Source organism: Peromyscus californicus, unplaced genomic scaffold (assembly GCF_007827085.1).
Source record: "Peromyscus californicus insignis strain IS unplaced genomic scaffold, ASM782708v3 Scaffold_4__1_contigs__length_199733344, whole genome shotgun sequence".
NCBI lineage: Eukaryota > Metazoa > Chordata > Mammalia > Rodentia > Cricetidae > Peromyscus > Peromyscus californicus.
The window spans coordinates 129,207,045-129,233,165 of record NW_026294562.1 but is presented as its reverse complement, the minus strand read 5'-3'; positions in this window follow the sequence as shown (position 1 = coordinate 129,233,165).

The following is a 26,121-nucleotide window of genomic DNA, read 5'->3' as shown; positions in this document are numbered from 1 at the left end:
CCCACTTCCTGAGATATTGGAATCCGAGGCCCCAGTTGAAGATCTTGTCTGAGCTCTACCTTGGAGTCATCCCAGCCCATGTTTTCAACCTGTGAATGAATACCCCTCCAAATGATTCCCTGGATGAACTGTTCCCACCCAAACAGTTACTGCCTTACCAGCTGAGGCCCCAGACACCATGGAACAGGATTAGCCAACCAGCTGTGTTCTGTTTAAATTCCCGACTCACTTGCAAATCATTATTAATCCTTGCTGTCTTCCAAGGGCCCAGGAGAGGAGTCAGAAACACATGGGCAGTGGATATAAAGAGGAGAAAGTTGCTTTTCCCAGAAGTCTCTTTGCTGTGAGAAGGAATGCTGATATGGGCATACTGACCTTGAACTTGATGGTAAGAGCCATCTGTCACACAAAGGGAGAGAAAAGAACTCGAGGTAACTATCTAAAAGAACCCCAGTCAAGGGATATGAACAGATAACTAAGAACCGGCAGAAGCCGAGTTTCCCAGAGAGCCAAAAAGAATCTGCGTTTTTAAACAGATAGAAATAGTGACTATGATTGAGTAGTTTTCTGCTAGGAAATGGTGATATATATTATACAGCTGACTCTTGAGATCGCAATGAATGGCTGGGTTGGTAGGGAGGAGCTAGCCTGTGGAATAACTGGAAACCAGGGATGCTCACCTCTTTCAGAGGATGCTTGCTTCGTCCCAACTAGAGTGAGGTGATCCTCAAGCTAATATTAAGCACATGTAGTTGGTCACAGAAATTAAAGTTAGGCCCATATGGTGGGGGGAAATAGAAAGTGCTATTTTGGATAAGATATAAGGGAAAGACAGACAGACAGTGGCCTTCAGTTATTTGAGAAGGTAGAATCTTGCCTGGACCTGTCATCACCATGTGTACACTGGTCCTTTCTCTTTCCCTTTCCTAAAAATTCAGCTCAAACTTTGCTTTTATATTTGTTTTATGGGCATGTGTATCTACCAGACTTAATCTTGGTGTTCCCTTCTCCCTGCCTGCCTCATCGACTGGGAGAGAAACATGGAAAAACAGCTCACTGCTGGGTATTGAGGTGAGTGTGTAATCAAGATGCACACGCAGAGCATCCTACAGAAGCGAAGAAGAGAGGTGCTAAGTAAGACAGAGTACTAAATCTCAGGAAAGGGCTTAGCTAGAAGTTCTGGTAGCAGTGTGTTCTGAGAAAAGGAGGGGATGTCTTGAGGGAAGCAGCGGTAGGGAGGAGGGGAAGAGGAAAAAGGGATGATGAGTAGCCCCCCACGCAGGTACCTGGAAAGTGGGCAAGCTGAGGAGCAAGAGTTGTTTGGTCCTCTGCAGACTGCACGCCCCGTCATTCAACCTCACTACCAAGTGCTCTACTGTACTCATTATTTGGTCAGTCAGGCTACTTGGCCCACCGAAGGAAGGGCTGTGTGGTTTATCACGGCATCCCTCCGGCTCTCTCGATGCCTCGTCAATTCAGTCCGTGTTTACTCAGCTCCATGTGCATTTACCGTCCGTGCCAGGTGGTAAATGACACCAGCTGATCAAAAAAGATGTGTCTCCAACTTTGTTCTGAACCCAAAAATCTCACTAGAATGAATGCTTGATTACCATTAGGTTAACACCACCAATTTACTCGGAACTGCTGTCCAACCTGAGAGATTTGGCCCCATAATAGGGTGAGCATTTTTGACTCTTGGTTCTGTCCTGCCATCTGAGTGATCTTGAATGCTTTCCACTTCATTTCTTAGCTGTGAAGTAGGTAAGACAATAAAGTTCTGCTATAAATACAGAGCAGAAGTCACTTTGTAGTGTTTGGCACATACTAGTCCCTTAAAATGGGAAATTGAATCTCCTTGACTCTCTCCTTCTTGTTCCGAGCTCTTCCCTTTATAGTCTGTCCTAAAAGCCACAACCAAAGAGAGATGAATTTTGACACAGATCCTCTTTTATTCTCATAAGCTTTCTTGCTGAGTCCTTTTTGCAGTCATTTATTTTTTTGAGATTACAATATAGTTACATCACTTTCCCCTCCCTTTTCCACCCCCCAAACCTTCCCATACACCCCTACTTGATCTCTCCTTCAAATTCATGGCCTCTTTTTCATTAATTGTTGTTACACACACATACACACATGCACACACACACACATTCTTAAATACATAAATACAACCTGTACAGTCTGTATAATATTACTTGTATGCATACATTTGCAGGGCTGACCACATAACATTGGATAACCAATCAATATGCTCTTCACTGGGGAAGTCTATTTCTCCCAGTCAGTGCTCCTTAATTCTTTGTGTAGAGTTGAGGCCTCTGAGGCCTTGGAAGTGTTCTTTCATCCACTTTGCATGTCTATTGGTGCTGTCCTTTCTCTGCTCATGTTTTGGCAGTCATGGTGGTGAGAACTTGAGGGCGTAGCTTTAACATTACCGGGAGACACAATCTCACAGCAAACTCCCTGATCCTCTGATTCTGACAATCCTTGTTACCCCACTTCTGCAATGTTCCTGAGACTGGAGGTTGTAGAGGTATCCTTTGGGACTGGGCTCCAGAACTCTGCATTTTGATTGGTTATGATTTTCTGTATTGGCCTCTATTTTTGGCAAAGAGAAATTTCCTTGTTGGGGATGAGGACTACACTTTTGAGGGTAAGGACAAATATTTAGAAGGTAATTAGGAATTAATGCTGGTTTGTAAAGCAGTGGCTGTAAATTCTCCTCCAAGAGCTATGACTTCACCAGCTCTTGGTAGTTGGCTAGGTTTCCAGTATTAGGCATGGTTTCTCTCTTGTTCAGCAGCCTTAAGTCCAATTAGAGAGCTGATGGTTACTACCAAGATATGAAAGCCACTACTGTGCCCTTAGGGTTATCATGCTATGCTGGTCATTGATGTTGTTCATACGTTTCATGGCTGGGAAGGAATTTTGGTTGCTGTCCTCATTTGGAAGCTTGTGTGACACCTTTGGTACCATGAGACCTAGTCCTCCGGGAGGAGGCTTTCAGATTGGTCCCAGCTCAGGGGCCTCTGGGCTCTGCATGCGAAGTGCATGGAGCCTTTACTTTACTGAGTTCTTGCTGCTGTACTCTTTCTATAAATTATTTACAGTCATTTCTGAGTGCAGCTGGGTAAGCCCCACCTCTGATTACCAGGTATTAGGATGCCTAGTTCCAGGCCACATAACTGGGAAGGTGCTGGCTGGAACTGGTGCTCAGCAAGTGGGTCTGCATGGACTCATAATAGTAGACTGCTATTTTCAGAAGTCCTAGGTTCCATTCTTAAAGAGAGTTATTATTGAAAACCGAATAAAAACTCATTACTTACAATTACTTTTGACATTTCACTGCAGTCTATCCAGAAGTTAGCATGCCACTGCCCAGCACTTAAGTCTTACCCACCACCTCACTTTGTAAAGAAAGTTTCATTGACATAGCCTCCTTCATTTGTGAAGGGTCTGCCATCTGTTGTGGGCTTTACAGAACCAATCTTACCTAGTCAATCTAAGGTTCTGATGAGGAGGAAGGAGTCACAGCACCTGGGCTTAATTGAGGCCTAGTTCTAATTCTGCAAGAATAGTTCTGTGGAGGAAGGTATATAATTGCTCTGTGACTGGTTCCCTAATTGTATAATGGTGGAATATGGCTTAGCAGTTGGCATTCAGAAATCTTAAAAAAAAACAAAAACATTCAAGACATTGGAAACAGGACAGTAATGCTAGTCATCTACAGTTTCATCCTCTCCACAGTTAGTGGGTCAGAGGTCACTCTAGGACTGGCAGAGACACAAAAAGACCAAACAAAACAGCTTACCTAAGTTTACTATGTCCAGTGACTCATATTCAGTCCAATATTTTCTGATGCTGGAATACACGTCACTTCTAAATGTAAATCATCAGGCACCAACCAGGGGCTCAGCTCTGTCTCTAGCTGATTGAAATCTTAGTATGAACACAGACATTAGGATGAGAGGGTCACTTGAATGATACCAGAGAGTTTTTGTTTTGTTCTGTGTACATGCACGTGCCGGTGTTATAATTCAAAAGAGAGGGGGATTGGTATTTATTTGGAATACACTATGAAGATATCAAAAATTTTAAGCAGTAAAGACACATGGCTTATGCTACAGTATGGTTAATATTCTTTCTAAAGTCAGGGAGTATGAGTGACTGTATTAGTCACACGTGTGCTGCTATGACAAAAACTCCCAAGACAAACAACTGAAGGAAATGCAGATACCTTATATCTTGGCTCATGGTTTCAGCCCATCACAGAGAGGAGGTAGAGTGACTGAATCAGTGGCAAGAGAAGCATGATGCTACAGATGTTAGTGTCATGGTAACTGAGGAGGCAGAGAGCATATGCTGGAGCCTTTAAGATTCTCCTCTAATGACCCCCTGTAACCATCTAAGCACCCCCACAACCCTTAAAGCATCAATGCATCAGTGAAATATCAACATCCACTCAAACATGAACCTGCAGGGACATTTCTGATAACAATCACAGCATTCCATGCCCAGCTCCCGAATTCCTGAGGGCTTTTTGAGCCTGCATTCCAGACTTGTCTAAATTCTCACCAGAAACTAATTCCAAAGAACTACAAACCACATGGTCATCTTTAGTTACAGGGATAATTCCACTTCTCAGGTACCAGTTTCTGTATTTGTCACTTTTGCATCACTATGATCCAAAATACCCAACAGAACAACCTAAAGAGCAAAGATTTATTTGGACTTACAGTTCTAGTCTATCATATCAGAGACAGCAAGAGAGAAAGGCTCAGTAAACAGCTATGGGTATATGAGGTGGTGGTTATTCATGCAGAGGTGAACCAAGAAACAGAACATGTACTAGAACCAATCCCATCCAGGTACCTAATTCTGAAAAAGTCCCACCTCCTATAAGTTCCAAAGCATCTCAAAATATCACATGGTCTCTCCAAATCCTCAAAATGTGTGCTTGTGAAAGACATTTCAGATCTAAATTATAATATGTGACTAATTAACCCATCTATGGAAAGCTTCCAATGTTTCCTTGGTAACCCCTTGGTTCCCATGACAGGATCTCTGATAATCAGTGTGTGGCTCTGGAAGGGACCCTTTGGCACACAGAGATTTCCAAGTTAAAACTCTGGCAAACATTGTCTATTCTTTCCTCTCCTTCCTTAATCACATCCACATCTATTAAACAATGGCTAGTTAACATTTTGAGGTTTTCTCTTCTACTCCAAGCCCCTCAAACTAGCTTTATTCCCAGCTCCCATGGTCAGTCATTGTGGCTAGTTGTCCATACAGGGCAGTAGTTATGGCTGGGTCTCTGAAATCTCCAGTCAGGATGTGGGCGTTGCTCTTGGTCGTCCCTGTATTGACCAAGTAACTATTCCAGCAGGGACAAATCTATTCTAAGGAGAAGTAAGTGTGCCTCTACCTTTGGCTATCAGACTGATGAAACAATGGGTCCCAAAGAATTGACTGCCCAGAAATCTGATGCTAGGGGAAAGAGAAAGACCGAAGCTATTCCAGCCAGAAAAGTAACTTATCTCCAGGGAAGAGATTTCACACCGTCCTGACAATTAATCAGAATACCTCGTAAGAGAGACTGGAGCCCAGGCCACGGTGGGTCAATGATGGGTAGGACCATAACTTGCCCAGGACTGCTTAGTTATGCATACCTATTGCCCTCTGTTTAAAGCTAAGTCAGGACCCAAAAGATGTACTTGGGGCCACTGGCCTCATTATCTGTCTCCTACCTAAGAGGACCATATCGAATGAATCCCCTTTCTCTGTTCTTCACTATCATCTTGTTAATTAGCAGACTGAGGAAGGGTGGTGGATCCTAGCTTATCAGGGCAGACAGAGCCTAGGTTTTGTCCCTAACCATTCTGCTAACAACCAGGACATTTTAAAGTAAATTTAACTTTCTGGCATATACTACAGTTCCGGAATTAGAAAGGTCAATGCTGGTGACATGCTTACAGTAGTTCCTCTTGGGCAAGTGAAGCCCGTAAACGCTGCTATTGGTGTTCTGGTGTTCATGTTGACAACAAGCACATCAACCTGTAAGCCAAAGCGTATCAATCCAGTTTCCTTACTCTGAAGCCTGCTCACACCGAGGCCTGTGTGAGATTTCTAGAATACTTACATCCTCTCTGCCCTCTTCCACCCCCAGCATACAACTCATAATGTCTGCCTTGGTCTATACATGCATGTTACCAAGTATCCATCACAAATACTCCTCATTTTGAAGCCCTGCCTTCCTAATTATACGGCTCCTGGAGGTCACGCTGTCTAGTGTTCTTTCCATGTTTACCTCAACAACGACCGACCAAGTACTTAAAGTACTTAGAATACATTGCATTGTATTTGGCCAAATTTGTAGCTCATTGGAGATGTCTTCCTTAGAGAAATCATTGAAGAACATCATTGTAAGGCCTTCCCTTCCTGCCCATCACTATCACTGGCCTCACTTACCTACCGGGATTTACTTTTCACTTTAGCCCTTGTCTGTTAGGAGCTGTGCATTTATAACTGACCTTACGTCCTACTGGCAAGAATAACAATGTTGGACGGACCCTTTGCCACATGCATCACTGTATGTCTAGAACCCAAAAGGGCACCTGCTTAATAGGAGACACTACAGACTTATTGATGAACTAAACAAAGGAAAGCGGAGGAACAAATACGGGGTGTATCCTGTATCTCGGTACTTTGTTTTTTAAGTCTAGTTAGGCTTTGACATAAAAGCCTTTCCCCACCTGTCTTCTTTGGAAACTCTGATTCATGCATCATGGCCTGTCTTAATCAGTAACTCTGACGTAATGCCTCCCTTGGTTTTTAAGTGAGGGAGAGATGTTTTACCTCTGCTGTCCTTGTGACTTGGGCTTTCAGTGACTGCAACATGTGTAAGCATTTAAAAAGTTGTTCCACACACATATTCTCAGAGCTTCAGCATGGAGACAGGCTTTGATGGATCTGGTTAGAGATTTGTCTATGCATTCACAGGGCTGTTGGAAGATGGCTGATGGGGTGAAACATGTCCCCTCTTTCCTCTAGAAGTTTGCACAGTGCCTCGAAGATGAGAGTCCCGGCTGGGGGGATGATTGAGAAGGATATCTCCAAGCAGATGTCCTGGTCATGAGACAGACTCTACTCACCAAGTTGTTTATCACCCTTGGCCTTGTGGACTTCTGCTTTTCTGAAAAAGGGTCCCAGAAGGGAGCTATTAATTTTAGCCTACGTTAGTGTTTGGTAAAGAAAATTCTGGAAACTTACATTTTGAATCAGCCCAGGCATCCAGCTTGGGACAGAGTACCAATTCTATCTGCCAGCTTATTATATTTTTTTTCGCTTTTCTAAATAAGTCATAGGAAGTCTGTAGACTACAAAAGAATCCTCACTGCAAAGCAACTCAGCAACTCATCTCCTCCCCACTCCAAGTCAGGAGGTCCTTAATTTTCATTTCCTGTCATGTGTAGAAGGTACACTGAATAGCTGGGGAACAAAACATTTTTGATGTGAAAAGCTCCAGCTGAGCTAATGGATAAATGTTTGTGGGGGAGGAGAGGAAACAGGAAGCAGTTAGTGGGATAGGGAAAAGAAATTGATATTAACAACAACAATCATGGTTAAGATTAATTCTGATCAAATATATGGACCCCAAATTATTAAGTATTTTTGTACTGAAATTCTTGGGACTAGGTTATAGGTGGAATTGGATGTTTGGGGGAGAGGGACTGTTTTAACTTTATTATGGCTTCTAAAGAGAATCCATGAACACTCATCCCCCTACACACAGAGAAAGACAGGCAAACCCCTCCCCCAATTCTGGTTTTCAGATAATCTCTACTTTTCTTACCTTCATTAAAACAGCAACATATTTTCCTATATCAGAGAATGAACACTGGACACTGTGTATTTCCCTGCAACAACACAAACCACTAGGACATAACCCCAAAACTATCATGCTTTACTTTTCATCCACAGACACAAGCTGCCACCTGGCCGTCTCCAAGCTCTGACGGCATATGATTGGGGACATTTGCCAAATAGTGAATATTAGGAGAATTACCAAGTCCTGATGATAGACAAGTTGTCATTCACATACAAAGGGTGAAAGAAAGGCATTCTGTGCAGACAGAGTGGGGAAAGCCGCCCATGTTTCCTCTCGCTTTCTGTTCCCTGGGAGAGTCAGTGTGAGCAAAAAACCACGAAAACAATAGACCCAGCTGCGAGGGCAGTAAGGCAATTTATTAGGGAGATGACATTTTTAATGAGAAACACTTGCGGGAGGAGAACAAAGGGCCTGTTTGGTCCAAAGGATGCTCTCCAGTCTCCTCTGAAGTGCATGAAAAAGTAATTTCGTTTTCGCGTCATACTACGAGCCGTGGAATTTCCTCAGACTCCAGATGTTGTCCAGCACAGATGCTGAACGAATGGAACAAACGTCTTAAGAGTTTTTTGGGGGGGAAGGTACCTCGGGGGACTTTTATGAGTTTTGTGGCCAAGAAAATCATTAACAAATAATGAGTTTAGGGAAGAAGGCTGAGGTTAGCAAGATGTGGCTGGATGCACAAAACTATTCACAGCCATCTGAAGTTAAATGGAGAGCTCAGCTTTCAATGTAGAAAAATAGAAACCTGTGGGTGGGGCTGCGGTGTGTGACTGCCCTGTCAGCCTTCTGAAAACAATCTGGGGAATATTGTTTTGGCTGGATTCTAAAAATGATTAAAAACAATATGTTTACTCTTTAAAAAGTGAAAAATCAGGGGTTATTCACTGGTACTAGTACTTCACACGCCTACAGAGAAAGAACAGTTCCAACATTCTAGCCTGCCTCCCCTGGGAGGGATACTCTGTGTGTGCTCAGGCAGTCCAAGACCTGCTCTCTGTCTCTGTCCATTTTTTTCTCTCTCTGTCTCTGTCTCTCTGTCCCTCTGTCCCTCTGTCTCTCTGTCCCTCTGTGTCTCTGTCTGTCTCTGTGACTCTGTGTCTCTGTCTCTATGTCTCTGTCTCTCTGTGTCTCTCTCTTTCTCTCTCTCTCTCTCTCTCTCTCTCTCTCTCTCTCTCTCTCTCTCTCTCTCTCACACACACACACACACACACACACACACACACACACAGAGCCAGAAATTGCATCTAAGGATTCTAGTGTAAAAGTAGATAGAAGAAGGAAAGCCCCACCCAGTTTCTCCTTGGAGCTGACATCAAGGGCTGCTATGTTTCCTAGGAAGCCACTGAGAATGTTGCACGGGCATTCTAAGCCAGTTTCCTTTACCCTCTCAGGCAGGGGCCTGCCTATGTAGCTTTGAAAGGCCGTGATGCACAGTGTTTCAGATCATAAGCCAAGAATTAAAGGTGTTTGAAAAATCAGAACTGAAGCAAGCCTCTGGTCTGAGTTTCAAGATCTCACAGGTGCACTGTCAGTCAGGGAGGGCTCCTGGTAGGAAAGGGCCAACAAAGATGTAGTACATAGAATGCAGAGCGGCTGTGACAAAGAACATGGAAAAATCCACAAGGAAGATGCTGCTGTCCATGAGCTAAGATGGACGGGCATCCTCTCAAGTCTTGCCAGACTTTTGTGTAAAGGAACTCATCAGCAACATTGACATCATCAGCATCACCTTTGAGCATCTCTGCTCTATCTTTGTCAGCATTCACCAGGTCAGTAGTGACAGCTCAGCAGAACCTAGAAGTCTTACTAATCCTCAAAGCACATCGGGGCATGGGACCCTGAAGCTCATAAAGATTAAGTAAAATTGTTCCAGGTCACACAGGCAGTTAGTGGTGGGGAAGGTTCCCTTGGCCCTATCAGCAGCCCTCTGAGTCCTTACAACTTGATGATGGGCCCTTGCATAAATTTATAGACGGACCATGCTGGCAGCGTTTGGGCTCAGCCAAGCAGAAATATATGAACTATATGATAAACACTCATAAAGACCATATTTAGAAACTCACCAGAGTATTGTACCAAAGAACAGTTCAGTCGAGTTCTGGAAGTGGTTTTAAATAAACATTTTGAAAGTAAATCATTTTCCATCTCTTAAGAAGCTAGGATATAAACAAGATCAATGAAATTGCATCCACACTTGAATTAACCCAGCAGTGGAGATGGGTGGAGGAGTCGTGATCTATGAAGGAGACCAAGGAGGAGTGAGCCAAGGCCAAAGATCTTCCTTCTCCTTTCTAAGACAGTTCACATTGCTGTTTGATGACACAGTCTACTTGTATTGACTTAGCAGAGGACAAGGATCGAGAGCAATGAACACACTTCTCACAGCCAATTACTGCTTTCTGCAGGAAAGACACAGCATCTGAGTCCTTCCTAGCAGCTGGTGGCTTTCACAAGCCAATAACCACCCAGTTTGGCCTTGAGCCACCAAGGGTGACAGCACCTTGAAGAACAAAGGACAATCAGGGGTGTTTATCTTAAAATACCCAGGAATGATGAGAGTAAGAATTTTTGAATAGAGGAAATGAACAAATTAAATTACAAATTAAAATTTCACTGGTCTCCCACAACCAGAAGCTATCTCCAGGTGATAACTTCTCACACAGGAAAAATGAAGTTTTCTCCAACAGAGTCTCACTGGAGAGACAAACCACTCTTAAGAGCAGGTCCCATGCCCAGCAGTAGATGGCCAATGCAAAACAAACTCAATGGTATTTTTGGAGGGGTTGGGGGGGGTTGTTTGGTTTTGTTGCTGTTTTGGTCTCACAGTGCTCTGTCTGGGCTTTTTGTTTGCTTTAGAGGCCTTTTGCTTATATTGTCTGGTTTCTGATTTGGTTTGCATAGGCTTCTGTGTGTGTGAATGGATGTGTCTGTATGCGCTTCTTGGGCTTTTTCTTTGATTCTTTCTTTGTTTTGTCCTATTCTGAGGTACTTATTTTTATTTTAACTTATTTTATTGCTATTATCATTAATTTTTAGATGCCTGTTTGTGTTCTAATGAGAGAAAGAAAAGATGTGGGTTTGGGTAGGTGAGGAATTGGGGAGGATCTGGGAGGAGGTGGGGGAGGGGAAACCATAAGAATATAATGTGTGGAAAAAAATATTTTTTCAATAAAAAAGAAAAATTTCTAAAATTTACATACAGGAAAAAAAATTTTCATTAGTCTCCAAGTACCTAGTGCTTGTGAACTGGGATACTGGCATAAACAGAAGCAAAATTCAGGAGGATAATTTCAGCTTGCAAAAAATAACCTCTAATATTAATATCCACTGCCTACTGAAGCCTTTCCTTGCATGTGTTCTTAGCATGCTATTTTAAAATTATTTTTATATGTGTCTATGGGTGTGTATGTCGTGTATGTGTGTGTGTGTGTGTGTGTGTGTGTGTGTGTATGTGTGTGTGTGTGTGTGTGTGTACCTTAGGAGGCCAAGAAGATGGTGTCAGATCTCTTGGGTCCCAAAGCTGTAGTTATATATTACTGTGAGCTGCCCAGTGTGAACACTAGGAACCAACCTCCATCCTGTGGAAGAACAGCATTCTTTACTGCTGAATCACTCTCTCAGCCCTTTTGTGGTTCTTGTTGACAATCCTATGAAGCAACTGTTATTTTTCCTTTAAGCACTCAGTCTCAGGGTGTAAAGTATTTCTCCAAGTTTCCCCAGCTGTTCAGAAATGGGAGTTGGAGTCACAGCCAGATCTGTCTGAATCCAAGTATGAATGAAGTCACACAGCTAAGACCCTTCACTCATTTTTCTAATAAACCAAAATGATCAATAACCCTAAGAACAGTTGGACAGAAAAGTCCAAGAAAATGAGTTTGGGATGTTTTGAGAAGATAAGTCTTAAGTAAAGTTACTCAAAATCTTTTCAAATATCTTAGAGAACTGAGGCCACTTCACAGAACTAAGAGGTGGTCTGTTCTTCAAAGGGAATTGTACATGAAGGCAGGCAACAGCATCTTCACCATTTCTGTCTTTTTGCCTCATTTCATCTATGCATATCTGCTATGATATGCTCACTCCCTTTTCAGACAGTTCTCCCACAAGACTGCCCAACACCTCCCCACTATACCTGTTCTCAGGTCAAACAACCAGTCTGGAGAGATAAACATCACTTTACAGTTAAAATGACCCAGAAGGTAATTTCACTGGCTCTATTTAGGACAATCCAGTTTCAGGCACTGGACAGAGCAGCCAGGGTAACAGGCTCTTTCTTTTCTGCAAGAGGTTACAGTAATCTCTCACGCTGCAGAGTCTTTGCTATGAAATTGAACTAGTCTTTATGCTCTAATGTGCAGAAGTTAAGGATTTGGGAATTCAGATATAAACTGATTATAATTTATGGCTCTTAGCTGCTCAAGTGCTTAGTCATTCTGTGGTATGCATGAATCAGTTAACTACTCTGGGGTGTAGCTTGCTTCTATGTAAGGTGACCAGCCATTACAATTAAATCAGTGTTGGGATGTGCTGTGTGATGTCTTTCTGTATGCTGTGAATATGTGTTGCTCTGATTGGTTGATAAATAAAGCTGTTTGGCTTATGGCAAGGCAGCTTAGAAGCAGGCAGGAAATCCAGGAGAGACAGGAGGAAGAAAGGCAGAGGTGGAGGACATGCCTTCCGGCAATCCAGGGAGCCTCATGTATTGGCACACAGGTGAAGCCACGGAACACATGGTGACTTATAGATTAATAGAAATGATCTGAGTTTAGTTATAAGAGCTAGCTAGCAAGAAAATTGAACCATAGGCTATGGCCATGCAATTCATAATTGATATAAGCCTCTGTGTGTTTACTTGGGTCTTAGTGACTGCAAGACTGGGTGGGACACAGGAAAACTTCAGTTACAAGGATGAGTCAAGAAAATCTAATTCAGCACATTGCTCACTAAATGCTGCCTGGTGTCTTAAATTGCAGCACTGTTAGCTGACTTCTAAGGTGGGCAAGGTACAGGATACTCTCCCCACTGAACTGATGTAGAGACTACAATTGAAAAACTTCCGTGATGTCCAAATAATCGCATAAAATTTTAATTTCTTGGCTGCAGAAAACTCCAGCCAAGAGTAATCTCTATAGCAGGGAGGAAAGCTGTTTGAATGTGGGAAGGAGAGGGTGAGGTATGTCTCTGGTAACTTTCCAATTGACTCAAACTATTCCAATAACTGAAGACCCCTGCATATTTCGTCTTTCACTATCTTCCCATTTGGAATTTTGGAATGTATCTTAGACTATGTGATGTTGATACAAAATATAATGTCTGCACTAAAGGGGAAAAATGGAAGATGAAAGAGAGTATTGTTTAAAGGTTAATTTTTGTGCCTCTTTTAAGTCTTTTAAAATTTAAAGTCCTCTGAAATACACATAACAGCATTGAACAAAGAGTAATGAAGGAATGATAAGTCAGTCTTCCAACACTGTCACAAGCGATTCTGGAAACGTCAGTGGAAATAGTCCAACAACCTAGATGGGGTTGCATGGTGAAGCGGCACACACTTGCCCCTGTCTATGGCTCCCCCAACTGTTGAGTGAATTTGCTGTGTGACAGATACCCCGTGGAGGAGAGCAGGAGAAAGCAGAGTCATAGGAAAGAAGAACATGTGGAGCTTATCAGAGAGATGCTTCCCCCACCCTTCTACAGTCTAACACCAACTCAACAGGCAAGTAAATTGCATTATTTTTACAAAAGGACTAAATCATTTTATCTTTTAAAATTATTTATTGATTTAAATTGTTTTATTGATTATTTGGTAATCTTACATCATGCACCCGAATCGCACTCACCTCCCAGGCATCCCGTGTCCATTCCCCCCACCCATCCCCCCCAAAAGTCCATGTTGTATTCTCCACATATTCACTGGAGCATGGTCAGATTCCTAGTGGCCAGCCCTCTAAGGGAGGATGAGTCTTTCTGCCTGCATCCATGCCAGAAGCCGTCAACTGGGGAGAGCAGTGCCATGGCCAGAGCTGGACAGGGCCAGGCAACTCTCCCAAGCCCACAGTCATTAACATGGCTTCAGGCCACAGTGCAGAGCACAGATATCCACACGGGCTTCGATAGTAGCACTGGCCACAGATACCAACATGACCCTTGGCCATATCATGACCACTGACCCACCCATGACCCTCAGCAGCTGCACAGACCATGAGCCTCAAAATGGCCTCAGGTGGCTGCACATGCCACTCACTTCAGTATTGGTCCCTGAGGCAGCAAAGCCTGAGAACATCACCGAGGCATCAGACAGTGGCATAGACTGCATACATCCACATGAATCTCAGGCATCATCATGGTGTGGGGCAGCAGCATGGACCGTAGACACCAACATGGCTTCTGGTTTCTGGTGACATTGCTGAACCATGTTGGTTCTTAGGGAGGTGCAATCCAGAAAGTGAAACTTTTCTCATCTCAGGCCTCCATCTTGCCCAGAGCCAATGGGATCCCAAAGCCAGGCTGCAGGTTCGGGGGCTTAGTCTGTGTTTGGTTAAGTCAGGCTTTTGTATACCATCCTGCCAACCCTACTGGCAATGACAGCATGTTGACTTTAGCCCTCTCATCTCTCACCACCATCTCATCTCCAGTTCTGCCTCTCTCCATAGCGCACACACAGGATCTCATTAGATGGCCTTAGTTGGCCTGGAATTCTCTGTGTAGAGGAGGCTGATCTTAGACTCACAGAGATCCACCCTGCCACTGCCTCTGAAGTGCCAGAATTAAAGGTGTACATACCCATGTTTGGCTCTAAATCATAGTTTGTCAGCCCCGAGGTCCAAAAGGTGAAAACAGCTAAGGATCATAACTAAATAAGGCTCTGGAGCACAGAGAGTTCTAAATATTACCAGTGCTGAAATGGAGGGTATTAGGGCTTTTAAGGAGTTGAGTGACTATTCTTTTGGGTTGAAGGAAGGATCTATGTATCAGTGTAAGAAGATCTGTGCAAAATCAGGGTGAATGAATTGAGGACTAAGCAAATGGTGGGTGGAGCAAAGAAAGAGCAGCAGGAAGCCCCTGGCCTGGGCAATGGTACCTTAGCCAGAAAGAGACTGTGTAGTTATTCTAACACATAATAGTTTCCTTTAGGAGTAACCGGGAATTAGATGGGTTACAGCCACAGGTGAAGGAATTTATAATGTAATAGGAGACACTGAAAAAGAAAAAGAAAAAAAAAAAACATAGGGATATAAGACAACATAAGCACAGAGGAAAATTACAGAAGTCTACAACTTAGAGTACTTAAACATGTGTCCTGTAGATTTTGAATTCAAAATGCTACTGTGCTGGGTCTGCCCCTAGTGCTGTAGGCAGGTGTGGCTCTTGGCAGGAGTGGAGGTTGGAATGAAGAATGTCTCCTATAGGTTCAAATATTGGAATACAGTAGAATAAATAGCCCAGTTGGTGGTGCTTTTGGGGGAGATGGTGCAGCCTTGCTAGAGGAAGCAAGTCACCCTCACCGAGAGTGGGCTTTGAAAGTTTATAACCACACCCCCTACAGTCCTCTCTCTGGTTTGTGTTTGTAATGGAAGGTATGGTCTCTCAGCTTCCTGCTCTGGTTGCCTGCTGCTGTGTCTCTTCTGCCATTGTGGACTCTCCCTCTGAAACTGTAAGCCAAAGCAAACTCTTTCTGCCATAAGTGAGTTGCTCTTGATTATGGCTTTTTCCGATAATATCAGTAAAGTAATCAATACAGCAGGTGTTCTGGGTCTCCAGAGCAATGGGTATGTTATGGGACTTTCTAAAACTCCCAAACTGTGCAAGCCAGGTCCTACAAAAAAAATCCTCTGTGGTGGTTTGAATGAGATGCCTGCCCTCACCATAAGTCTCAGGCATTTGAATACTCGGTCTCCCATCAGTGGCTGTTTGAGAGGACTCAGAAGTGTGACCTAGCTAGAAGTACATCATTGGGCTTTGCGGTATCAAAAGTCTAAAGCCATTTGGCATTAGCTCTCTCTGCCTCCTGCTTGTGGATCCAAATATAAGCTCTCAACTGTCCCTGCTGCCATGCCTTTACTCAGCTATCATGAACTCTGATCCTTTGGAACTATAAGTCTAATTAAATACTTTCTTTTATGAGTTGCCTTCATTATGGTGTTTTACTACAGCAATAGAAAAATGACTATGACTCTATCATCTATATATATTTATCTACCTATTAATCATCTATCGTCTATCCATCTACCTATTATTTATAACCTATTGCATCTATCATTTATCTATCTATCTATCTATCTATCTATCTATCATCTATCTATTCACCCATCTATTAAATGACAGACTTTTTGGGAGAGGTTCAACACACACACACACACACACACACACACACACACACACACACACACACACTTTCTTATCCCATAAAGGAACCCATCAGATAAAATAATGACTGCACCAAAGTACAATTTAGTGAACCAATAGTTAAAAATCTTGTTGGATATGAGTGTTTCTCTAACATATAAATAGAAGTTTTTCTTTGTAGATTAGAGATTGGTTCCTGATGACTCCCCAACAGGATCAAGCCTGAAAGAACCTCAAGAGTTCCCAGTGTGAGCAATGCATTAGTAAAGACATGTGGTGTGAGGAGAGCAGGATGGTGGAGAATGGTCCTCTCAGACAGGCAGACGGCCAGTCCTCTACAGATCTTTCCCTTACCCATGGTGTCTCTCTCAGCCAGTGATATGCAAATGAAGGAGCTGGAATGAACTGTTGGGGAGAAATGAGACCCAGGAGAGGGTGAAAGGAAATTCAGTCCTAAATTTAGAAACAAGCATGGTCTTTCTAGCCAACCAGAGAAGAATGAATAGTAACACAATGGGAACACAAACTTCTCCCTGGAAAACATTGCATGCTTCCTAAGCCTAGTTTTATTTGAAATGATCAATAGATTTAAAATAATAATAATAATAAGATGATGATGATAATGGTCTCCTAAAGTGGTAACTGACACAGACACACTCATCTGGTTTTATAGAATTGCATTTATTTATTAAGTCTTAGAGAGAATATTTGGTCACATCATGTCAGTAAATTGAGAAGGATGGAGGTTCAAAGGGGAAAAGATTGAAGGAGTGTGAAAAAAGTTGTAAGCAAAAGAAATTCTTTGTTTTGTGTGTGTGTGTGTGTGTATGTGTGTGTGTGTACACACATGTGCATGTGCGTGCCTGTTGAAGAAGAGATAACAATTGTTTCTTGAAGAAGCAGTATCAGTAAGAGGGACCATTACTCCTTTAACGTTCTCCTTTTTCTGTTATACCCAGCACATTAAACTGCTCTAAAGCCATGGACCACCAACCTGTGGCAAGGCAAGAGTTCCTAGGACTCCACTTCCTTCAAGGCTAAAGTTTCTTATGACGAGACACCACTGCTTGCTAAAGTAAAAGTGGGGTTAAAAATGGAGCTCCTGTAGTTTAAAATGAGGTTCTTTTTATGTACTCAATTGCAAAGATCAAATTAATAAGGTTTTGATATATGTATGCAATGCATATGAGCATTAAAAAGATGTGAAAATTAAAATATCACCAATTAGTGGGGATAGCACTGATGTCCAGTGTAGGATCATAATTGGGAGTGTAAATATATTTCTGGAAGACAATTTAAACACACACACACACACACACACACACACACACACACACATATCTCAAACACGTGGTTTTTGACCTGGTGATTTTCACTTAATGGAATTTGTCCTGAGGAAATAACTGTGGAAGTGCCTAAGGCTTTGTTTAACACCATTTAGATTAAAATAGAAACTAATCAAGAAGAAAAGTCCTGTGGGGTTACTGGGAACAAGTCTTACATCTGTTTGATGAACTGAAACATCCATTTGAAACAAAATGATTTGGATAAAACTTAATGTTAAGAAAAGCAAAACAAAAGGCAAACGTTCATAACATATTTTAATGGGAAAAACTAGAAGCAGCGAGTGTGTGTGTGTGTGTGTGTGTGTGTGTGTGTGTGTGTGTGTGCATGTATACCCCCATACTACACATTTACCTATTCATGTATGGATAGACAGACAGTAACTTTACTGTGCTGAATTCCAGGTACTACACATACAGATTTTTTTTTTGTTTGTTTGTTTTTTTGTTTTTCGAGACAGGGTTTCTCTGTGTAGCTTTGCACCTTTCCTGGAACTCGCTTTGGAGATCAGGCTGGCCTCAAACTCACAGAGATCCGCCTGGCTCACATACAGATTTTTAAGGGTTGTTTTATGTTTATTATTTCACTTTGAAAGATATCTTCCATAAATATTGCAACTAATTTCTCTATGTTTACTCTTAAGCTAGAGGATCTGGAGGAATTCCTTACAAATATCTATGGATATGCTTGATGTTTAATGCTAATTATTCAATTTTCACTATATCCAGAGCATCTTGTGGATTCCCATAAAAGAATTAGTGATGACTAAGGATCTATAGGAGACTTACCTGAGGACCCTGCAGTAGGGGTGGAACTGAAACTTGACCTCTTGTCTGTCTCCAGACCCTTTAATATTTAGTTAAACTAGAAGCCTCTAAATGTCTTGGTCCAATCATCCTAACAGCAAAATTTTAAGCAAGCATACCCAACCTGTATGTTTATTGACTTAAAACTTATAAACAGGTATTATTACACTCATATTCTATGTGTCTTATAAAATACACATAATAGAAATGTTTAGAAAACTACATCAGTGAAATGATTTAGGAACTCTACTTTCCCCTGAACAGTAGTGAAAATCTTGACCATTCCTGAGGTCTGCACCCCTGAGGTGATGTCAGAAGCATTGCAAAATGCCTGTTTACCCAGTGTATCGTCCTATTTATGCGTGCAGTGTGGCCTGCCAACTGTAACCATTGTCTTAGTTATCAACAACTTTCATATAGCTTGCATTATGCATTTGGGACTGGCTGAAGGAAAGATGAAAATGAATATTTCCTGGTGACATTTCAATTCTTATCCATGCAGATCAGATAGATCAAGAATGCCATGGACCTCTCACTGATTTTCCCACCCATTATTCTCCAGCTCCCTCTATGCCCACGTATGTCAGACTTCCTTTCCTGGGCTCAAACACCAACACCATGCTCTGCTTTTAACTTGCCTTCTGTTTCCCTGGGAGACAGGCATCAGCCTGTGCATAGTCTCTCTATCATCCTTTCACATCTCAGATCTCAGCCATAGCTCAGCTTTCCTTCCTGTTACTGTGAATGGGAATATTCATATCCCTAACCAAGAGTAAGTTATTGTAGAAATAAAGACATTCTTACATTTTCCTCTTCACCATTAGCAAAGACACCTGTTCTTTTTTATTTTCATTTTAAGACTTTAATATAGTTATATTACTTCTCCCTTTTCTTTCCCTTCTCCAAATCCTTCCATATGCCCCTCCTTGTCTCTCAGATTCATGGCCAAATACACCCATTTTTATTCTATTTACTAAAATAATCATGATAGTATTGATTAGGCTTCCTCCTCTTTGATGAATGTGATATTATTCTGTTCCTTTCTAATTCCTATTTCTGCTTTTTATTCCATTCTTTCTTGAACTTATTCCAAACTGAGTATTGCCTACAATTCTCTACTGAAAATGTGTGCTGTGGAACAGTCTTTGTACACTGTGAATATGTATTACTCTCATTGGTTAATAAAGAGCTGACCGACCAACAGCTGGGCAGGTAGAGGTTAGGTGGGACTTACAGACCAATAGAGAGTGCAGGGAAGAAGAAGGACAGAGTTGTCAGGAGACACAGAGAGAAACAAGATGAACATGCTGTGTTGAAAAAGGTGCCGCCATGTGTCAAAGCACAGATAAGAAATATGGGTTAATTTAAATTGTAAGAGCTAGTTAGTAACAAACCTAAGCTATCAGCTGAGCTTTCATAATTAATACGAAGTTTCCTTGTGTTGATTTGGGAGCAGGCTGGTGGGACAGAAATATCTGCCTACAAATGTGCTTGTTAAAAACAGGCAAACAAACATGAAATATTGTAAGTAGGGAGGCTATAGCCTTTGCCCACTGACTCAAATGCTAGTCTCTCCCAGAAAACTATGGGAACCTTTGAAGTTGGACTAAATTCATTTAGTCTTATGATAGTGCCATAATCCTGGCGGGGCAGGGGGCAGGAAGTGGAATGTGGTAGTTTAAGTAAGAATAACCCTCATACGCTCATGTGTTTGACTACCTAGTCCACAGTTGATGGAACTGTTTGGGAAGGATTAGATCATGTGGCCTTGTTGAAGGAGGTGTGCTACTTGGGTAAGCTTTGAAGTTTCAGCAGATTTGTACCATTCCTGGTGTCTCTCTGCCTCATCCTTGTGGATCAAAATGTAAGCTCTCAGCTGTTCCTGCCTCCAAGCCTTTGTTCTGCCATTATGGATTCTAACCCTCTGAAACTGTAAACCCAAATTAAGTGCTTTCTTTATAAGTCACCTTGGTCACATTATTTTATCACTGCCATAGAGAGGAACTAAGACAATTGGTAACAAGGTAATCCTTCCCTTTTGATATTGGAGTCATACAAATGCACTAACTGAAAAGGTCACTGAAACAAGAAGAGAACTCTATCAGTTTCCAGATGCTGGAAGAGCACACAGTCTTTTCCTACTGTCTTCTCCTTCTCCTGGACAATGTTTTCTTGGAAGTCCTTAGATGACCCTTGCTTCATTGTCTCTACTGCTCTGTTGTGTATTGAATTCCTGGCCCACAGACAGCATTCAGTCCTGGATTATATAAAGGCCAAATGAGATTCTCCCCCAGCCCATTCTACTCCATTTCTCCTGGAGATGATTACAGCAGCTTAACTTAATCCCCAGATCCACTCTGCTAGCCTCAGACGGGGGTGGGGGGCTCAGAAAACTAAAAACAGCTCAGCAAAGATCATACTTGCAAAAACCTAGAGGAATCAAGAAAGCCAGCACTTAAGAACTGCTCTGTGTCAGGAGCTGGTTTGGGGACTCTTGCTATTTCTCATGGCCATCACTGTGTCAACTGTCAACACTCTTGACCCTCTGAAGGAGTCCCTTAACAACTTCCATGCATTTTTCAGAACCTAGTGTTACTGTTAGCTCCTTGAATCTCTCGCACTAGAATTTGGTTTTCTTTCTCCAGAAGCCCCCTCTTCAACTCTTAATTATATCTTTACTGTGAGTTTTTCTACTTTGTTATTACTATGTACACCTGGGAAGCAGAGATTTCCACATCCCATTTCGTTCTCTCTGGTGCCTCAGCAACTTGCTCACAAGTCCCTCGTGAAACTTATGAATCAATGAGTAATTAATGAATTGTTTGTTTGGCCAGGTTTTGATCATTAGGAAAAAAAAGAAAATTACCCAGCAATGGATAGTTTGATGAGCTGCCAGAAGGTAACATTTAATAATATCAAAGCAAACACAAAAGAACCGCTAAATATAATGGTTAAGTAAACAAATATTTCCTTTTCTGCAGCATCTGACATGAAAGTCAAAATGAATCAATAGCTGAAGCCAGTGCTCAAAATAATACACTCATTGTAGAATAAAACACTATGTTGAATAAATGTGATGCCCGCATTTAAAGCAAATATACTTCACATGAGAGATGTGCCACATACAAAACAGCTTATGACAGGGCAATATTTATTTACTTCATCCCACAGAGGACAAGGGTATCTAAATGCCAAGTACCCATCAGGAAAAATAAGCTCTGACTATTCTCAGACAGAAGTTTAAAATGTTTGTGACAACAAGACCTACAGGAGGGTGGATTAGATGAGTCAGGGACTCGGAAGTTCCACATCACACAATTTAGTTCACCATAGCCTACATGACAAAGAGCATAGAAGACCCAGCTGCCACAAATTGAGAGCATTCAAGTTATAGCCCAGACATCTTAACCTGTGTCCTAGCGGCAGGGAGGGGTGGTGTGATTTCTCCAGGCTGTGGGGCTCTGGCCTTTTAAAAGTCTTTTAATATCAGGCCTATGTTCTAAGGTTTCCAATATATCTATTAAGTTATGTAACAGCACCCATGCTATTAAGTATTATTTAATGTTGTATATACCATGAATTATATATATTTGTGATTGATTAAACCTGGAAGCAACCAAAATGTACTTAATTAGGTCAATGGCTATATAAACCGTTGGACATCCACACCATAGAATATTACTCAGTGATGAAAAGAGACTGTTATTAACCCAAAGGAGACAGGGAGGACTTTAAATTCACATTACCAAGTGAAGTAGGCCTCTCTATAAAATCTATATGCATACAGAAATTTTATGGAAGGTTTCATGGCAAAAACCTGTGAAGATGGTAAAATGATCATGGTTGCCAGGGGTTAGAGGGCTAGTAAATATAAAAGGTGGCATGCAGAGGAATTTCAGGGAAGTTAAAATATTATCTACGGTATTAAAATGGCGAATACACATCATTACATACTTGTCCTTACCCACAGAATGGGTCATACTCATTATTTATCAATGGGTGGACCTCAATTAAAGTATAAACCATAAGTCATTGTGATCTGTCAATGCAGATTCATAATTTACAACAAATGCAATCTGATGAAGGATGCTGATAATGAGGGGGAGTTTCCTACATAAACTATAATTGAAAGGATGTGAAAGTCCTACATCTGCCTCTAACTTTCTGTGATCCTAGCACTTTTATGAAAGAGAGATGAATATTAATAAAAATAAAAACCTCATCATATACTATGATACTAAAACTTTCTAAAATATCAATAATTGGAAAACCAACTTGGATAACTATGCATGAAGAAAAAGCAAATTTTTATATGACTTCATAAAATGGTTTTTGATAGGACTACACAGTAGAAAATTGTATAAATTGGGGTAAGGGGGTTCATTAGAATATAGTGTTTACCAGAGAATGAGAGACGGTAGGGTGCTCAGCCCAAAATGAAACATACATATCACTTCCCGCTCACCAAGGCTCAGGGAACATCTCTGAAGAGAAGTTGGAAAGATTGTAAGAACAAGAGATGACAAATAGCGTCAAGAAAACTGGTTTTCAGCCACAACAAGGCACTCACACTGAATGCGCTTACAGTGATCATGGCCGCACACTGGGGACTCACACAAGTTCAAGCAAGACAAGACTCTAGCACTAGCTGAGGAGCTACTGGCTCCTGATAGCTGCTGGGAGAGAGAGACTACGTTTTCTCTAGTGATGTGACTACTGGTAGGTTGACCACATTCCAGCACAGACCCCATTCCCAAGACTGTCTGGACAACATAAACTAGACTCAATAGGAAAAGACCAAAGAAGAAATCTCAAGGTAGGCTGGGAAGGGAGCATATGAAAGCAGTTGGGAGTATACTGGCTGGTTTTATGCCATCTTAACATAGCTAGAGTCATTTTGGAACTTAATTTGAAAAAAAAAGACCCCACCAGATTGACCTGTGTGGAAGTGGGGAAGCCTCTGGTGTGCTTTCTTGATTGATGGTTTATATTGGAGGGTTCAGGTCACTGTGGGCAATGCCACCCATGAAGCGACCCTGGGTGCTTTAAGAAAGCAGGCTGAACATGCCATGTGGAGCAAGCCAGTAAACAACACTCCACCATGGCTTCTTCAGTGCCTACCTCTAGGTTTCTGCCTTGAGTTTCTGCCCTGACTTCCCTCAGTGATGAAGTGTTATAAGCTAAAATAAACCCATTTCCCCACGAGGTGCTTTTGGTCATGTTATTTTATCACAGAAAGCTAACTAAGACAGTGTGTGTATTAGGGTTTTCAAAAGGAACACAACTTATAGAATGATTCTCTCTTTATATATAGAGAGAGGATTTATTAGAATGTCTTACAGGCTGTGGTCCAGCTAATCCAACAGTGACTGCCTGTGAACAAAGGGTCCAAGAATCCAATAGTTGTTCAGTGCACGAGACTGGATATCTCAGCTTGTCTTCAGTATATGTTGGAATCTCAGAGAAGTAGGCTCTAATGCCAGCAAAGGAATGTACTTGCTAGGGAGAGCAAGCAGGCCAAAAGCAAAGAACTCCTTCTTCCTCATATAGGCTGCCAGCAGAAGGTGTGGTCCAGATTAAAGGTAGATTTTCCCATTTCAAAAGATCTGGGTTAAAGGTTTTTCTTCCCACATCAAAGATCTGGATTAGAGGAGGGTCTTTCTACTTCAGATGATTTAACCTAGAAAAACTCCCCCACTGTTCCCTGCTGAGGTCACTCTTCTGTAAGCATTCACCTGGGACATAAATATCTCTGCATTTTTGACCATTGAGAGACTGTCCCCATTTCTTATCCCTCAATTTCACATGTTTTAAATCATATTCCCTTTAATACCTCAACCCTGCAACAGAATCATTGGCCATGGGGTCCATAATGCAATATATAATCAGATGCCTGCTCATTTTTCCTATATAGCAAATTTATGGGAGTCTACTTGAACTGTTCTGATAAACTAGCATTGATTATGTGGCTTAAGTGACAAAAAAAATTTTCTCCAAGTTTTGGAAGCTAGAAGGTCAAGGTCAAAGTGCCAGCCTGTCTGGGTTCTGGTAAAGAACAACTTCCTGGATTCCTGTGTCTTCATGTGGCTTTCCCTGTAATTTTCATGTAGAATGGGGGGGAAATAAAATATCTCTCCTCGCTTTTTGTAAGGCTACCAATCCTATTGGATATGGACACCATTCACAATCTCATTTGATCTCATTTCCTCCTAAACCCCTATCCCAACTAAGGTTACACCAGGAGAGTAGAAGTTCCGGGTGAATTTTAGGGTAATACAGTTCAGCCTACAGCAGGGGTCTCAAGCCATGTGTTGACTTCAACATTCTCTGCTCCTTTCCCAAAACTCAGAAGGGCAGAAGGAGCACATGCCAATACCTGCTTGCTAGAGACAAGGCCTGGCTGTCAGATTTTCAGGACTAGGAAGGAACTAGGGTTACCAGGGTCACAGTCTTGCAGGTAGAGCTGTCATGTCACCATCAAAGCCCTGGCTCTGTTTTCCTATCCGTTTGGTCCCTGCAGGTCAGATGTTAGGAATGGGACAGTTAAAACCCCATGGAAAAAAGACAAGATTGTAGAGGCGACACTGTCTTCCAGGCCACTGTCAGGAAAGTCATTGTTTCAGCTGATACAAATGTCCAATCAGTTCAAAGTACTATCTTCTATGTAAGGAATATTCCTCTGTTTTTTTTTTCTTTTAGAAACTCATACAAGGAAAACTGAATCCCTATGGCCTTCCTATTTCCGAGAAGGAAATGGGAAGATGAATAAGACAGAACTTGGTTGTCCAGGTAGGAGAGGAGGCTTCCGGTTTGGGTGGGGTCTAGTTGTCCAGGTAGGAGAGGAGGCTTCTGGTTTGGGTCAGACACTTCTTTGGTTTCTAGAGACATTAAGGATCCAGAGGTTTTCCCTTTTTCCCTTCTGTGACCCTTTACCAGTCCTTGTCTTGCCTATTTCCCCAGGGCATGGGTCCTCTGCTTGATGGTGCGGGTCCTCATTTCCAGTTGCCACGTGGCCCATCCCAGGTCCTTACATTCCACGGTTAATGGTGAAGTGTCTTCCATACAGAAGCAAATCAAGATGCTGGAAAAAACTTCAAATGGTAAGCAAGAAGGGAAAATACAATTGTACCTAATTATGTATGTGTGAATGTTAGCTACATTTTAAATTCCATAACCCATGCAATATACATAATTTATTGTGATCATTTAAAGTTTGACCTGTCTTTGAACTAATTAATATTAAGACTAAATGTTCTTACCTCCAACAGTATAGTACACTCTCCAAGAATACAGTATTTACACTGTGAGGTTGTAGTCACTATGGCTGATGGATGGTTAGACAATTTACTTACCTTCAGAATTCTATATTCTCTTGTCTATAAAATATCATACTAGTACTTTAAATATTGTTTCCTGTAGGACTTAGAAATAATTCATAGATAGCAATCATTGTGGTACCTGTTCTGTTGAGAAGGATCAATTCATACTGCTTTGATCTTTCTCTTTATGATTCCATTCTTGAACTGTAAAATGCTTGAGTTACTACATGTACAACAATCTAAATATTTTCTTACTCATGGTATGCATTCCATAAGGATTTGTGTTTTTCCTTCTCTTTCCTCACCTTGTTCTTCCCTAAACAACTCCTTTGTTAACATGCCTTGCTTCTTTTACATAATTAATAGGGAAACAGTGTCTAATAGTAAAAGAATCACTAAGGGTTTTTTCTTTGTTTTGTTTTTA